Below are 17,408 nucleotides of genomic sequence, written 5' to 3' on the forward strand. Positions count from 1 at the left end.
GTGTAAGACACCTTGCACAATAATGTAAGCACCTAGTAAGGATTGAACCCAGTACCTTTCAATATGAGAGTCAAGAGTCATCACCGACATACGATAGTGCTGTTGTGAATTTAATGTAATTAACAACTAGCATTGATTTCATAGTAACATTTTTATAGAGAATAAGAGGGTTTCATACTAAAACAGAAGATTTTATATGAACCAGTCTCGGTGTCCGTTTTGTGTTTAATTTTTTAAATTGATTCCCTAAACAAATTTATAATTTTCTTTCTGATAACAGAATGAAATAAACCTTTGGAATTGGGCAGTTCTGAAAGACGAAGGAACCTAGACCTCAGTAATTTTTACACATTAAAAATACAGCAAGAAACGAACGTTACACAATTAATATTTATCTACATGTCAATTCTTTACAATTCGTTATAGGGGGCGCAATTTCATTGCTTGGCCGTGCGGCAAAATACCTAGATATGCCACTGCCAAAAAAGGTAATTACACCTTTACCGCATGCACCCTGACACTACCAATAATTATGTCAGCACTTGGAAATTTTCACGACATAAATTTGATTTGTTGCTTCTTAGTTTTGCAATTAGTGGACACATCTTCCTCAGTTAGGCATAACAGGAATGATCATCCAGCGGTGGCGTGGCGTCGATCCAGTTTTTGAGGGGGGCAATGACCACCGAAGGGGAGTGGCACGAGTATCACCAAGTGGATCAAATGCGTATGGCAGCAAGATGATCAGAGCGGGGGTGTCATGGGAGATGCTCCTTTCCTCATCTGTTTTCCTTTCATGTCTCGTTTCTTTCTATTTTTTTCTTTTTGGTATTTGATAAAGGGCACGCGCCTTCTCCCCCGTCTACGCCACTTCTAAAAGGCAATCGTTTTCTTACTGCATTATTATTGCTTCATTTTATTTTATTTCTGTTGTTCTCAGAGAAAAACAGTTTTGGCTTTAGAGGTAAATTATGAAGCCAGAAAATTAATTCGGAAAATAAATGTCTTACCTGTTACAATATTTTGGCCCTTTCGAGTGGGGATAAGTTAAAAAACAGAAACAGTCTCTGGTTCGGCTAATATAAAAAGTCCTTTTCTTGGAAGTGTTATAGTAATAGTTCAACCAAAATATGAGCTATGGGGGAACTTCAACACTTTTGTAGCCTTGCAGTTTGTGGAAGGCGTTGAAGTGAAATTAAAAAACAACCGTGCAGAAAATTGTTACAGCTCCCTCTATCTTCCAACATTGGTCATTGACTATTTCTGGGACTAAAATTTGAACATCCTTTCGAGAAAGGTGTGAACCACCAACTTACCAATTTTTTGGCAGCATGAAATCTTGCAGGGAGCTCGCCCAGGTTTTTACAAAGGAATTAAATTCTACTATGATTATTATATTGATATCGAATTCTTCATATTTGGACAAACCATAACCTTTTTTTCTTCAATACAAAGCAATGATTGATGACACATGATGATGCTTGAGGCAGTGACAGATCCAGGGGAGAAGGGGGGGGGGGCAGCGTGTAAAAACTCGTTAATTTTACCTTTTTTTTGGAGTTGCCCCCCCCCCCCTGGCGCTCAAGGGGGGGGGGAGGGTGCGATTTTTCAAATTTTTCGAGGGCCCCCCAAATTTTTTTAAAAATGTGCTCACTACCCCCCCCCCCCCCCCAACAAGTTATTCATGATCTACTAAAGAACAACCTCCCTCATTGTATATTTATTTTAAATTTTTACAACATGCTTATATGAAACAAGAACCAATGAAAATCATAATATCAATGTCATAAAAGTAAGAACAAACATTATGTTAACAGTCACTGTATCATATTCTGTTGCATGTATTTGAAATACTCTGTCTAATAAAATTAAAAACTGTTCATCACGAAAAGCCTTGGAAATAATTATATTCAAAACAGATCTTCTTGAAAAATATAATAAGTACTTTTATGGATTTATTTATATGAATAGAATTACAATAAAATATGTCAATCAGATTGTGTAAAATGAAAGTATTAACGTATAGCCTACATAGTGTATATATTTTTTGAGTTATATAATTATTTGTGTAAACATTTCATAACAACAGAATTGTTTTAACGTTCAGGCAAACCAAAATTACTTCGTTAAGATTCAATGTTTACTCTTATTGATTGATTTATTATCATGAATCATGGTTTATTGAACGGGGTCATACAACTTTGACTAGCTCTTGTTATTTTGTTAAAGTTTATTATTTATAGTTATTTATTAGTTATAGTCATGCTTAAATACAATGTAACTTGATATTTTTGATATTATATATATTTATCTTTTTTGTTGATTTACTTACTTTTTCTCTTGTATATATCGTAAATATTTCTCTCCTTTTTCTTGTTTTACTCCAATTTACTCTTATCATTATTGTAAGTTTTCCTTTCTCCTGTACTATCTATATGTACATGTCTCTTATGTCTATATGGACCCCTCTGTAAAACAGCATTGTTATGCCAACAAAGCTGAGTATATGAGGGCCATCGCTCCGTCTTCCTTGAAGTGTGTCTTTATGATTGTAAATGTATATTTGTTGATTTTTTTTTGATTGACGGAAAAAATACAATACAACGATATAAAGATACAGGGATACATAGTTAAAGGTTCAATATAGAATATCTAGAGAGACAGTATAAAGAGAAAGAGATATCCTATATCTATCTTCTTACTATATTATCTTTCAAACTATCTATCAACCTCTTTCTATCTGTCTGTCTACAAAGGTGACCTAGCTAGACAGATATACCTAAAATGCAATAGATTAGATGCATGATTTCAAAGGATAAGACATTGAGCAGCATCCTAATTGGACATGGGCAAGTACGCATGCGTAAATCGCACCTGGACGCACTTCCTAAACAAAGCATCGAGTCATTCAGCATCAGCTGGGCTTAGCCAGCCTGGATGCACTCAATTTCCACATGTTTCTTATTTCAAGCTCCTTGCAGCTAGCTTGCTATGCTTTGCGTGCGTAAGCTAGCGATAGCGAAGTTCATGTGCACTCGACTCGTACTCGATTCGTAGTGCGCTCTTGGCAGTGAGCCTGGGCTTAGTGACGGAATAACTCGTTAAACCATATTTTCTATCTAGACAAGAATCCCGACACTATGTGATCTTATGCATTCATTGACTCACAACATCTTAAGGAATATCAGTGGAATTTCTAATCGTCTCGACAAAGGAAATATCAATGATTTAAGTGCTGCCAGAAGCTCTAACTTGTCACATCCTGGTCCCTCATCCTGTCTGGCGTTTGCCGGGGACGCTCCCCGCTGAGATCGCTTGGTCTTCACACTACTCGGGTCAAGATCATCACCCTTCGAGCTCGAGCTCACTTGCCTTTATTTAGTAGTTGATGGACACTGCTGTACCTGGTACCAAAGGGCACGTTCGTGTTGTATGTGGATATCTTAGAATTAGGTAAGTTCTTGTCCTTCTTACTCTACATTTATTCTCGTCTTTGTCTTATTTTTAACTTTAAGTTTAATAGTACTTCTCAATGCAATGTTCCTTGCATCAGTCGGATCGGGAACCAAGTGAGGACGTGTTTATTCCCCCTTGACTCGATCTACTTTAGAACTCGGGTATCTTTGTTTGTCCTGGAATGATATGCCTTCTAATCCTGCTAATCCTATTCTTGCTAACAGATACCATGTGTGCATGTGTCCTCACAAGAGCAGTGAAGTGACAGGTGCTCAATTTCCATCATACATATATCATAACGTATTCAACCCAAAAGTACATGAAATATATTCCAATTCTGAAGTGCTCACCATAGTCATCATACATGTACACTATAGAACCAAGAAATATTCAAACAACAAGGCTGAGAAAAAGTAAGAGGAGCAGGTGGAAAATGAAGAAAGATCCAAGTGTAGCAATTTATAAAAAAAATCTGTGTATTTAAGATGAATTTTCCAAATCTCATTACAAACTTTTTATTCATTATTAAACTTAAAATTTGTTAGTGAGTAATCTAGTAAATCTGCAATCAAATTTTAAAGACATTAACTCAATACATTAAACACAAAGGTAAGACCCTTCTGGTTCTGAACAGACAAATTATGCAAAAATGAAGCAATTTTATGGTATATGTTGTCAGATTTATTGGTCAGTGCGACGTTGCTCTTTTTTTTTTTAAAGGCTGGTTTTCACTGCTACCATTCTTGCTTTCTACTCTTTCCCCCTTTCTTTAATGTCCTACACTAGTGCAGAGATAGCATGTCCATGACTAGTGTTTAAGAACATCAGTTTCACAGCATCAATATACATCTGTCTTAGTGACCCTTAGAACTTTAATCTTAACACTAAGACCCTGGAAAGTTGTGGATTTGAAGAGATCATTTGAATAAAAGGAAATATTTAAATGCCAAGTTTATTTGAAAATACATAAATCCAAGCTTTTAGTTTTAACTATCCTGTTAGAAGAGGCCATATTAATCAAAATATCTGTGTCTCCTATTGTATGAGGGGCAGTGGTGTTTCTTTTTAAAGAGCAACTTCATGTCCTAAGTTAACAGGAATAGGTATGATGAATATCAAAAAATATATAAATTAAGGAAAAAGGAAAATCATTTGTCAAACATTGGATGAATATCTCCCATTGTGGTTTTTAGTTTTAAAATGCAGGATGCAGAACTTTGTAAGCTAACTATTAGCTCTAACCGATCCTTGAAAGAGGAATATCTGGGAGAATCGATTAGAACAATATGTCTGATAATCCAACACAATCAGGTTTATTTTCACTACCTTTTTTTCTTCTTTTTGTCATTGTCATTATATATCACCTACATGTACAGTTGTAGCACAAAGTAAACTTGTATGTGTCTAGTCAGAAGTTATGCAATAGAAATGATAACTCCAACTTCCAAGTGATGTTTTATTTAATCTTATTTGATGCCCTAATCAGTAATCACCAGGAAATTCTGTTCATCTTTTTTTTTTAACCATGTATTGGCCCTGTTTCATAAAACTTGATATCAGTAACAATTAACAAGGTACAATCATTGTTACAAGCTACTGAAATCCTTACATTTGACTGGCTGTAAGCAGATTTGTCATAGATAATTTATATGGCAGTTGTTATTGATATCAAGCTTTACAAAACAGGGCCCAGATGTGGTTTTAAAAAAACAAGATGAACAAAATAATAGTAATAATAATAATAATAATAATAATAATATTAATTTTTATATAGCGCTTAATACAAATGTCTCTAAGCACTTTACAAATATACTATTACCCCGGTCATTGGATTCAGTGCTTGCCCGCACACACTGTGTGCACAATCTCCACTCCCTGGGGAGCATTCCAGCCGGGCCTTACTTGACGCTCACAAGCTGTTTGACCAACAATGACGGTCGCATCCTACCGGGTACCCATTTAACACCTGGGTGGAGAGTAGCAAGTGCAGGTTAATATCTTGCCAAAGGATATTAGTGCCGTGTCGGGATTCGAACCCTCGATCTTCGCATCTCCAGTCAAGCGCCTTAAACCACTCAACCACGACACAAATTTGTGTATAGGTCCCTAAAGAATGAGATACACATGACCATTGGTTGTAGTATTGGTGACCATTTATCTCTTGTACAGTTTGTATCCATGCACACACTGTCTCAATGCAGTTCTGTACTTTGTACTTTGCACAAAGTACAGAAGTACTGACCTAGCTGTCATTCCTGTGGACTGGATAGCCCATAGCATGGATTCTCTACAGCTATGCCTTGAGCTGAGCAAACATTCTTTTCATACATCTTGCCTGGCTTCAGTTCATTCCTGACATGACTGGACTACACAGGAATTTATGCCTAACAAGCATAGAAGGAGGATGGGGAAAGGGTTCTGGTTAGTGATTCTACTAGGGGGTATTGGCATTCCAGTTTGTGATTTTGCTTGTATTTGTAGGTTGGTGGACAGAAGTATATTCAGCTGCCATGATTCACATCGAGTGTGTTCAGAATATAGAACATTCAGACAAGGAAACAACTACAGACAAGGAAACAACAAACTACTTATGATGAATTATGGTAATCTGAATGCAGAGTTACTTTAATAGCTTTGCAGTATTTGGGTGATGTATTTAAACAAAAATGAATTGCTAGAAAGTCGAGAGAGCCAGAGAGAATTTAATAAGTTTTGATATAGTTATGAACATCCAATCAAATAATTTGCATGCCAGTATTTCTTGGGGTCAAGATTAAAATGGGTTAATTAGATTAGGGCCTACATATATATATCTCTTTCAATTTGGAAAATGCCCTTTGTAACCAATCAATTAATCTGTTAAGCTCTTCTAGTATTAAAGTAGCCTTTCACATTTGGCAAAATAGTCTCAAAGCTCTATAGCCATTCATCCTTTTGCTATCACACCAGCTGAATGTTGGTCGTGCAACTACATTTGATATGAAAGGAACTGAAAGGAAGCCATCTGGAAAGGTTGATGATGAAGTTCCTAACATTTTGGGCATTCTTGAAGGTTTTAGAATCATCAAAATTATGAGAAATTTACTCTTACTGAAATTCACATACTCTGATTATTACTGAAATATGTTTGTAGGAGTAAGCAAGCATGTGGCATGATAGCTGAAAAGTCAAAACTTTTCAGATACTTCTCATCATATTTCAAATATGAGAGCACTTGAAGAGCAATTCTTTTCAGGGGACATGATCTTCTATATGACATGCATTCTTTCCATACATCTTGCCTCTGGTTCATTCCTTCCATGACCAGCGTACATAGGAATTGGAAAAAGCCCTTTGCATTAGAAAGATAACAAATTATTTTCATCTCTTCAAGAGCTCAACTTCTCTTTAAACTCTCCTGTTGTAAGGATATACCCTTTCACATCGGGCTAAATAAACTTCCCCTTCATCTGTAGAGCTGTATTGTCTGTCAATTGGATTACCGAGCTACTTGCTCCTGTCGCGGTGCTATAACGGAATTTCATCTAACTCAAATGTACTCCTGCTGTGGATTAATCACGTATATTGCCAAAGACTCTTAACTGGCCCGTGGCATCCGGGACACCCGATACCGACGTTGCCGCCTCCTCCATTGAAAGGAATTGGGTATTCGTTGGTAATCAACCGACTTATCCTAGATTCGATATCCTTCTTGACCTGCAGAGGGGCTTGAGGTGAGATGTAAAAGCAGGATCTTGTGTCTCCGTCTCCGTCTCATTTCTTTCTTCTCCATCCTCTTCCTTGGGTGGTTTATCAAAGTTGCAAGCAAATCGTATTTCAGCTCATTGTTGAAATTTGTACATGGTTTGTACTATACCTTGCGAAGTTTTTTGAGGTGTTTCACACTTTTTATGATTGGAAACTTCTCATAATTCAATGTATTTGTTACATTTGGTACAATTTTGTAGAGGATATTCACTTTGAAACCAGTCTTTCCATGGCATATTTTATCTTGTTATCTCTCCATAATGTATTGTAGGTGTGACAAAAAAGATTTCTAGATGTTATCTGAATTTTGAACTAAAATATCTGAACAAATCACTTTTCTTTTAGGTATTTCTCACATCATGAAAATACTTGCACTTTGTTAACTTGCATCATGATGAGCTCCACATTCTCATACTTGAAGCTGCCAAGAATTGCTACTGTGGAGGAAGGATTCATATTTTTGCCCCGAACTAATCTTATATACAAACCATAGATTGATCAGATTTAGATTCCTATCTCTTTTTTCCTGAAAACTTGTGTGGAAAAGTATACAGAATACACAGTATTCCCAATTTTACTATTAGAGATTAGAGATACCTATATTTGCATTGGAAAGTTGGCAGGTAGGCATATCCTCTTGCAAGCAAGCAAGCAAAATGAACTTGCTCTCCTCTTATTTTGATAAACCTGCAATATGATCTGCACTCTGTTCAATATCAGAAAGTGAAACTTGCTATGCTTTTGTTCAGTTATCACTACAGAAAGAACACGTACATGTAGTTGGTTGCTTTGTTGAACATGAAATAATAGTGCTGTACGTGTTGCACTCCAAGTGTGCCTGGCCGTGTCCTCACATAATCTTCATTATTCTCGTGTGTGTTTACAAAATTGCAGAAGCCTGTACACCAGTACATGCGGTAATAACACCTTCCCATCTCATTTCTTATTATAGTGGCGCAAGTCTTCCCCTGCCCAGCTATATCATAATATATCTGCAGAAAGCCAGAAGGACTTTCGCTCACTTCCTCTAACACAGAGTTAACGTCCCTCTGCCTCTCAACTGAAGATATGATTATATTATAACCTGCTCGACTGGTAACCCCAAAATTGTTGAAGCCCAAATTAAATTTTGGCGCTGGAGGCCAGACCCCATAGTGCACGTACCTCATGATGTACGTGATGATTTGATATTGGCTGCCTCATACATTATGCTGTCCAAAAAGTTCAAGCAGATATCGATCTCATCCTAAATCTGATCATGATATTGGAAGCTGCAGATTTCGCACCTTGCTTGTCATTGAAACCAATGTCTTATTCTCTACTGGTAAATGGTTTGTGTTTTTTTTTTCATGTTTTTTTTTTTGGGGGGGGATCATAATATAGGGGTCATTCCATTCAGAGTGGAAAGATAAAAGAGTGATGCCAGGCATGCATTATATAACAAAATACCGGTACACTGGAAATGAAGTATTTATGAACAATTCAGAGAAAGTTTTAATCTGGAAATAAAATCCCATATAGACCTCCATGTAGATATAAAGGTACATATAGGCCTTCTTGTACTTTCATCTGATGAAGGCATAAACATACTTTCCTTTCCATATTAAATAAAAATGTAATTAAAAAAAGGTCTTCAGTTTTAACCATGCGCAGCGGCAACAACATGTTTTGCACGAAAAAACTCTCACTTTATCATGATTTTAACAGGGAAACTGCCAGAGGCTTAGTTGGCTTGTTTTGTAATGTTTTGTAAAGAATGACCCACTTCAATGTAGTTATCTTGATAATGGACTGATTGCCCTAGGTGTGCCTCCGAGACAACCAATGAATTTTGTTGTCCAGCAAACATCAATTTAAAAGAGGTTAATTCTACCTGTTTGTCCACTCCATGGTAACCATGGCGATGGTAATGTTATTGCCTTTGATAGGGGTGTAATGGTGATTGAAGTTGATATAAAACTTGGCAACTAGTATAGCTTGGAAGTTCATGTTCATCACTCATGGATAATGATTGTATCATCAGCTGAGCAGGGGGTAGGGAGAGGGGGAGGAGGAGGAGGGGGAGGGCGAAGAGGAGGGGGGGGGGGGAGAGGGGGAGAGGGGGAGAGGGGGGGGGGAGGGGGAGGGGGATACAGTATGGATAACTATTGTATTGTCAGCTGAGAGGTGAGAGCCAAAAAGGTGTTAATGCATACCATTAGCTTTTCAATCAATGCCCTTTGAGATCTGAGAAGAGTATATTGAATGATGATTCAATCCTTTTCTTTTTCCTCTCTTCTAAGCTATGATGATATCACGCATTTACAGGTGACAAATATAAAAATTGTATAATTCAATTTTTCTTACTCTACATTATTGCTGGTTAAGGTTTGAAACTTTATTTCCATATGCCACTTTATATGTTACAATGCTTTTCCTTGATTCTATAATTTGTTTAAATAAGACGAAATGGAAATGGCAGCAAATTTGAGTGCATGAATTCAAACATCAAACAATGCACCAAGTCAGTGGCATTTGATTTTCCCTGCTCACTTGTACGGTGTTGAAACTTTGCAAGTGCCTCTGTTTTCTTTAAAAATCTTCTTTTTTTCCCCTTCAATTTCACTCCTCCTAGCACTTAATAGTGAGAGAGGAGTGTGATTGATTGCACATGTGAGCTAAGTAAGCCCTGTGCATCCCTGACCTCAGTCGACCCCTACACCCACACACACTACCTGTTGCACCACATGGTTGCCATGGATACTATACTCCATCATCATCATCATCATCATCAATGTGATGGAGATTGAATACATGAGCCAGATTGATGAGGTTCATTGCCATCTCCGTCCTTAGTAAATAATACAGATGGGGCAGGTGGTACCTGGAGGCTATTTGAAATAATCTCTTGTTATGGCTGTTTTCTTTTTCACTGTGTTCACACATAGCAAAATAGACTTTGAAAAATAGTGTTTTGTTTTGTACATGAGTGCAGAGCATGTACATACACTGTAGGCATGTATAGATGATGATGATGATAATGATGATGGTAATGATGATGATTTTCTTGTATGAACCTCTTACATGTTCTACAAAGTTTATGCCTAGAGGCAATTGAAATTATGTCTCTTTACAGCTGTTTTCTTTCCCTATGTTCAGAGGTTGATAAATAGATATTTTGTATGATATCTGTACAGCTGCAAGTACATGTATGTGCATGTACATACCAATAGTGTATTGTAGATGATGGGATTTTTCTTGGGCATAATCTCATGAAATTAAATCAAGTATTAGAATTGGAGGTGTAATCATAATTGTTGTTTGCTTTACAATGTGTATGCCACCTTTGATAATATTAATAATACTAAAAAATGTTTCTTTAAGTTCTTGGATACAGAGATTAAACTGGACAGTCAGATTCTTGGGTCCATTAAGCATGATGCTCTTTCAATGTTAGGCTTCCTGGAAGAAATGTTTGGCTTTCACCCAGTAAATAAAGATTGCATGCTCAATCTTGTAATTGAAAAAAAAAATGCTCTTGGCACTATACATAATATAGATGAGAATACAAAGTCAACAACATATACATGATTTTGTTGATAAATGATCATTAGGGCCTAGCAGTTTTCCATCAATTGCAGTTAACCAAATGGTATAGACACAGCACGACAACCATCCTCCCAAGAGCTATACTACTGGGAATCACTCGCTCTATTCAAGATCATGGATTTACACATCCAATATGAAGCTTATACTTACCTTTTAAAGATAATTCTACTCTGGCATGATAGACTTGTAAAATCCCAGGGTATCGCAATCAACACTATCAAAGTACCCATTCAGAAACTTTATTAATATTCAAGAGGCAGTTCTTCTTACCAGTCACTTATGACAGCAAACAGATTGAATTTTAAAGAATAATTGAAAAAACGAACATCTACTCAATGACTGAATAGCCTCAAGGAGATTTTAAATGTGAAGAAAAAATGATCTCCTAAGAGATTATCTTTTGACAGGTATTTTTTAGCTTTCCTGTATACTCAAATCTTATTTGGGGTTTTGATAGATACATGTAGATTTGTGTTTTAGAAGGAACAGGCTGAAATCTATTGAGATTTGTGTGTGTGTGTGTGTGTGTGTGTGTGTGTGCGTGGGTGTGCGCGCGCCTCTCTCTCTCTCTTTCTTTCTCCATCTTCCTTCATTTCCATCGGTTAACACGGCTAAATGACCTCACGGAGTGCAGACGATTATAAGTTATTGAGAATTAAAAGGGCAGCATGACAACTTTCCTAGTATTGTTGACGTACACCCCTCCCCATCATCTCTCTCTCTCTTTCTCTCTTTCTCTTGTCATTATCCGTCTCTTTGGCAGGGGGATGGTTGTGCAATGTTCGGGTTATGAGCACTAATTTTTTTTGGCCCTCTAAAATTTGAAAAATTAACCCCCCCCCCTTGAGCGCCAGGGGGGGGGGGGCATCTCCAAAAAAAAGGTAAAATTAACGTGTTTTTACACGGTTTTTTCCCAAGGGGGGGGGGCGCCCCCTGGATTCGCCACTGTGGCCACCCGATGTAGCAGGCGGAAGAGGAGAACCTGTGATTCAAGTGCAGAAGATGTATGTACATTCAAAATGTTTGCATGCTTTTTGTAATTGTGCAACTGAACTGTGATTTGGAAAGAAAGCCCTCCTTTATATTACATTGTTATTGATATTTATTGTTTATTGGTTTCAATTTTTGTGTTAAATCAAATTCTTTGTATTCATCCAAATTCACAAGAACACATGGAAAATTGTCTTGGTCACATATTGTAAAAATACATATGATATATATATGAAAAACTATATCGTCGTGTTTATAATCATAGAAGAACCAAATCCTTGTTGCTTTCGAAGAAAATCAGCTGTAAATCGCATATATTTGTTTTTATTTATTTTTTTTGGTTGTAAGGCCTTACTTGTATTATGGCCGTTCTACTTAGTTTTTATTATTTTAAACAGAGTTTGCAAAAAATCCATAACTTAAATGGCTATGAACTATTTTTTTTTTTTTTTTTCCCCTTCCACAGGGTTCTTTATTTTCAAAACAAATTCCATCATATACAGTATATCCAAATATCATATACAAATAATTAAAGAAATAATTTCCATACATAATGGCTTGACACAGATAATAATCATCACGGCCGAAAACTTTTGTGGCAGATAAAATCAAACATGTATGACAAAATTAGTACTTTAAATATATAATTTTAAACGAAACCAAACATAAAATACATTGTCATGATTATGTTAGCACATTTCCAACACTCTCAAAACATTTTCTAAAGTGAAACCGCATATTTTGGTCTAATGACAAAATGACAAAAACCAAATCCTTGTTGCTTTCGAAGAAAATCAGCTGTAAATCGCATATATTTGTTTTTATTTATTTTTTTGGTCGTAAGGCCTTACTTGTATTATGGCCGTTCTACTTAGTTTTTATTATTTTAAACAGAGTTTGCAAAAAATCCATAACTTAAATGGCTATGAACTATTTTTTTTTTTTTTTTTTTTTTCCCCTTCCACAGGGTTCTTTATTTTCAAAACAAATTCCATCATATACAGTATATCCAAATATCATATACAAATAATTAAAGAAATAATTTCCATACATAATGGCTTGACACAGATAATAATCATCACGGCCGAAAACTTTTGTGGCAGATAAAATCAAACATGTATGACAAAATTAGTACTTTAAATATATAATTTTAAACGAAACCAAACATAAAATACATGGTCATGATTATGTTAGCACATTTCCAACACTCTCAAAACATTTTCTAAAGTGAAACCGCATATTTTGGTCTAATGACAAAATGGGCCTAGGCCGGATAAGAGGTGGTTGCTATTTCCTGTTATTTTGAACTCTCTTGATCTTTCTTTCCTCATCCTGGAGCAGAGCTTACCACAGATGATTACGAATCAACAGAATCTACAGAAGTCTCACAAAAGTATTAAAAGGTATACATACAAATATTTTTTTAAAGAGATCGAGAGAAATTGAGCGAGATTGGGGGAGAGAGGGGGACGGATCGAGGAGAGAAAGAGAGGGATGGGGGGGGGGGGGGGGAGAGGGGGAAAGATAGAGATTGAGAGTGTGAATACTAGGACACTGCTAACGTTTCAATTTCACAGATAGGACAGACGTCACATATTAATAATTCCTGCAAAGTTCTACAGACATTGATTAGGTCTATATCTGATCCAAGGAGAACTGTAACAGTTTTTAAAAAAACAGAGCCGCCAGTGCTCCCACTCGTTTATATAGAGTTCCTTAAAAAGAACAAAAATATGTGTGAGAACCCCCACTTTGAATGCAAACAAACCCAAATGAAAGCAAATTGTTTTTGGTATAAATGAATTGTTTATGATAACATTCTGATAATTAGAATTCAAGTAATTGATTAAGTAAAATGTCCCTGTTTTCCGGTGACAAAACCATACCCCCAATTCCAGGTCCTTACAAGTATGTGTGTGTGTGTGTGTGTGTGTGTGTGTGTGTGTGTGTGATTTGCAATAGAGAAGTTGTTTGGATCAGCAAAAATATGATCAAATAAACAAATGCGATCTGAAATTTATAGTTTTATTACTTGTATCATTTTCATTTTTTGCTGATACCCTTTATTTGAAGTTTTGCTTGAACATCCTGTACAAGTTTGAGTTCCTTATTTCCTTTCTGAAATAATTGCATTAAACTTGCATGGACACTTAAAAGATATTTCTCATAATTCTAGTTTTGTTATATATATATATGTTATAATTATGCAGTTTTCCTTGGCATATCGCTCCCCTGTGCCTCTTTTAGAACATTATGAAGACATGATGAATGGATATTAAACTATTGATGCATCATTGCATCAATCTTCCTCATCTCCCTCCCTTTCTCTCTCTCTCTCTCTCCCTCCCTCACTTTATATCACTTTATCTATGATTAGAATAATGCAGACTAAATTGTAATTTTTTTCTTCTTTAGGTTGTTATTGTTCAGTGTTCATATTAACTGTCTCTTGAGCAATCTTCATATGGGATCCCTTTTTCTCTAGAGCTCTTATCTATTCATGATAAAATATTTTTCTATTACCAGAGATTCTGGGAACTAGATATTAAGCATAATCCAGCAATCCAGATATTTACCAGATGAATATATCAATTGGAAAACATTGCCAGTGGCCTTAGTTCTAGGAAACAGCTATCTTTGCATTATTCTCTTTATCAATTAATTGTAAATCTATTTGTATCCGCTTCCTTTATTTTTACATCCCCTGCTCCCATCTCCTTTGCATTCAGACATGTACATGAACATGTATGTCTTGTGTCCATTTTTTTATTCATCCCACTCCTCACCCCCTTTCTTTCTCCCTCGCTCTCTTCATCCCTCCCTCCCTCCTCAGTCTTCCCCTCTCTCTCTCTCTCTCTCTTCTCTTCTCTTCTCTTTCCCCTCTTCTATTTCTCTTTTATCTCTTTCTCCTCTTTCACCTCTCTCTCTCTCTCCTCTCTCTCTCTCCTTGTCTTTCCATTCATCTCACTTTCTCTCTCACTCATTTTCTCTTCTCTTTCCTCCTCTTCTATTTCTCTTTTATCTCTTTCTCCCCTCTCTCTCTTTTATCTCTTTCTTCTCTCTCTCTCTCTCTCTCTCTCTCCCTCTCGCTCTCTCTCTCTCTCTCTCTCTCTCTCTCTCTCTCTCTCTCTCTCTCTCTCTCCCCGTGTTTTTCCATTCACCTCACTTTCTCTCTCTCTCATTTTCTCTTCTCTTTCCCCTCTTCTATATCTCTTTTATCTCTTTCTCCTCTCTCTCTCTCTCTCCTCCCCATCTCTCTCTCTCCTTGTCTTTCCATTCACCTCACTTTTTCTCTCACTCATATTCTCATTCCCATCTTCTTTCATGCGTATCTCTTCCTCCCACTTCATTTTCTCTCCCCATTATCCATCTTTCTTATCTTTTTATGCCCTCATCCCTAACTCCCATGCACATACAAACAAGCAGTAAACCAACCCACACAAATACACCTTAAAGGGAAATCCAACCTTGATAACAAACTACTCTAGAGGAAAGCGGAAACTCAGAGAAGTAGACTGGTGAAAGTTTGAGAATGTTACACATTTTTGAAAGTTATAACCATTATACACACCTGTAGGTATGGGCTCTTCAAAATGGCTGAATCGGTTATGTCTCAGTTATGGAAGTGGCGAACAAGTTTCCCTTTTGTTCCAACACACAAAATTACTAAGATTACAATTTTTCAAGAATGTATGACTCAGGAGGGTCTTTTTTCCTCCTGAGAGGACCTATAATGAAATGCAACATGTACATTATATCCATACTACCGGTACATGTATATTTCAAGTACTGCTCCAAGCGAGAAAGCACTTAGGAGAAAAACAGAAATGAATCATATTTTTGAACATGACAAACAGAGTTATCCGCTAATACATCACATTCCACTAACAATTCTGCCAATTTGAGATTCACATCTGTCCTTAGTGATCGCATATTTCAAACGTTCAAAAATTTCTTCTTGTTGGTCCAATTTATTTCAAACTTTGGCCATCATGTTTATCTCATCCTCCTGCTTTCATACAAATAAACCTATTGCAAGGAATGGATTTCCACAGACTGCACCCTGTACATTATAGACCTCCTGATTCCCCAGCCCAACAGGGACAAGATAGATCATGGTTGGTACATTTTAGTGAGGAGCTTCTGCTAATGGCACCCCATACCTTAACCCCCACCCCTATTTCCTTGCCCCCTCCCCACACCCTATTTCCTTGCCTACCCCCTTCCTACGGAGGAAAAACGGTACATGATACATGTACATCATGGATGGTGAAAATCTTTTCGAATCACACCCCATACCTTAAAGCTGATGTTGAGCTCTGGTATGGGCATCATATGGCGAGAGAACATGGCTTTAATTCATTCTGGATTGTTTACCCTGCAGAAGATTGATCGTTAGAACTAGTAAAATAAAAAACAACCTCGCAAAAACTTGCTGGAAATCATCATCAATAAAACTGCAAGTCTCATTTGCACATAGTGACCTGTGTTAAGCACGTTGTGCCTTCTTACCTTGATTTCCTTATCTTTCTATATGCTCATTACTCGGCCCCTATACAATTTCTACCAAAATCGTTTGGCACATGCATGTCTTTCATTTGTAATCTTGAACATTCAGTGTAAGTATTCTTTGATTCTGTGAGAATTCATTGTCTCTCATTACCAGAACTCAAGCTTTATCTTTAAACTACCCGTATTCCCATGTATTTTATTTGTAATCTTAAACATTCAGTGTAAGTTCTGCTGGAGTTTGTGAGAATTTATATTCTATCATGACCAGAACTAAAGCTTTATCTTTAAACTCCCCATATTCCCAAGCCTCCCCCTCCCTGCGGAGGCAGAACGAGGGCAATATAGATCATGGTTGTTACGCGGCGGTGAAGAGCTTCTCAGTAAAATGTCAACCCGTCCTCCTGGAACTGAAGCACACTTCTCCTCTCTCTCACCATCCTCTCACCCCGTCTCACCCCCATCCGTCACCACTACTTAGGCTGGCGCTCTCCTTGTCCTCATACCTCATGCATAAGGGAGGATTCATGGCCGTTTTTAGATACCGGGGGCGACGTTAACGAGAGATACGGGGATGTGGGCTGTTTGCAAAACAAACTTTACCTGACAAGATTAAGTTACTTATTTAAAAAAGGATCTCTGGTATTTCAATTTCCTGTCCATCAATAATTACTTTTGAATGATTACCGTGTTAGAAATGAAAGAATGGCATGCATGGGAAAATGAAATCGGTTCAATTCTAGATATCTTCAAGGTGAATGTGGCGGTGCAATTTGCTGGAATCATTTTAACAGCTTATTTAGACCCTGCTCTAATTTGGGTTTTGAATTACGAAATAGAGAAATTTGATGAAGAGGGGTTTAAAATGACCTTTAAAGCATACACATGCTATCTAAGCAGTGAGGGAAACAAACAAACAAATAAATAAACAAACAAACAAACCTTGTTTTCTTTGTCGGCCATGTTTCCTGAAGATGTCACGATTGCTTGAAAGTATGCATTATGCATTATCTATAATACTTTCCTCTTTATAGAATTGCAAGTGCACCCCTTTAAAGTTTTTTGTTTACTGGATGATGGAATGCTGCATTTATTCATCAAATCATACTAAGGATTTT

General features: G+C 36.8%; 1 protein-coding gene across 2 annotated transcripts in view; it reads left to right on the forward strand.

The window, feature by feature from the left end:
• The first annotated feature begins 2,904 nt into the window (after positions 1-2,904).
• LOC105442492 overlaps positions 2,905-17,408 on the forward strand; it is a 30,916-nt gene continuing 16,412 nt past the window's right edge. The window contains exons 1-2 of one of the 2 annotated variants that reach the window (XM_011674644.2): positions 2,905-3,453; positions 13,123-13,184. The gene's annotated coding sequence lies outside the window, so the exon portion shown is untranslated. Of the gene's footprint in view, positions 3,454-11,702; positions 11,796-13,122; positions 13,185-17,408 lie in introns of those variants that run through there. The other variant, XM_011674643.2, reaches the window with a different exon arrangement.

This window comes from Strongylocentrotus purpuratus, unplaced genomic scaffold (assembly GCF_000002235.5).
Source record: "Strongylocentrotus purpuratus isolate Spur 01 unplaced genomic scaffold, Spur_5.0 spur5_scaffold_8, whole genome shotgun sequence".
Classification (NCBI taxonomy): Eukaryota; Metazoa; Echinodermata; class Echinoidea; order Camarodonta; family Strongylocentrotidae; genus Strongylocentrotus; species Strongylocentrotus purpuratus.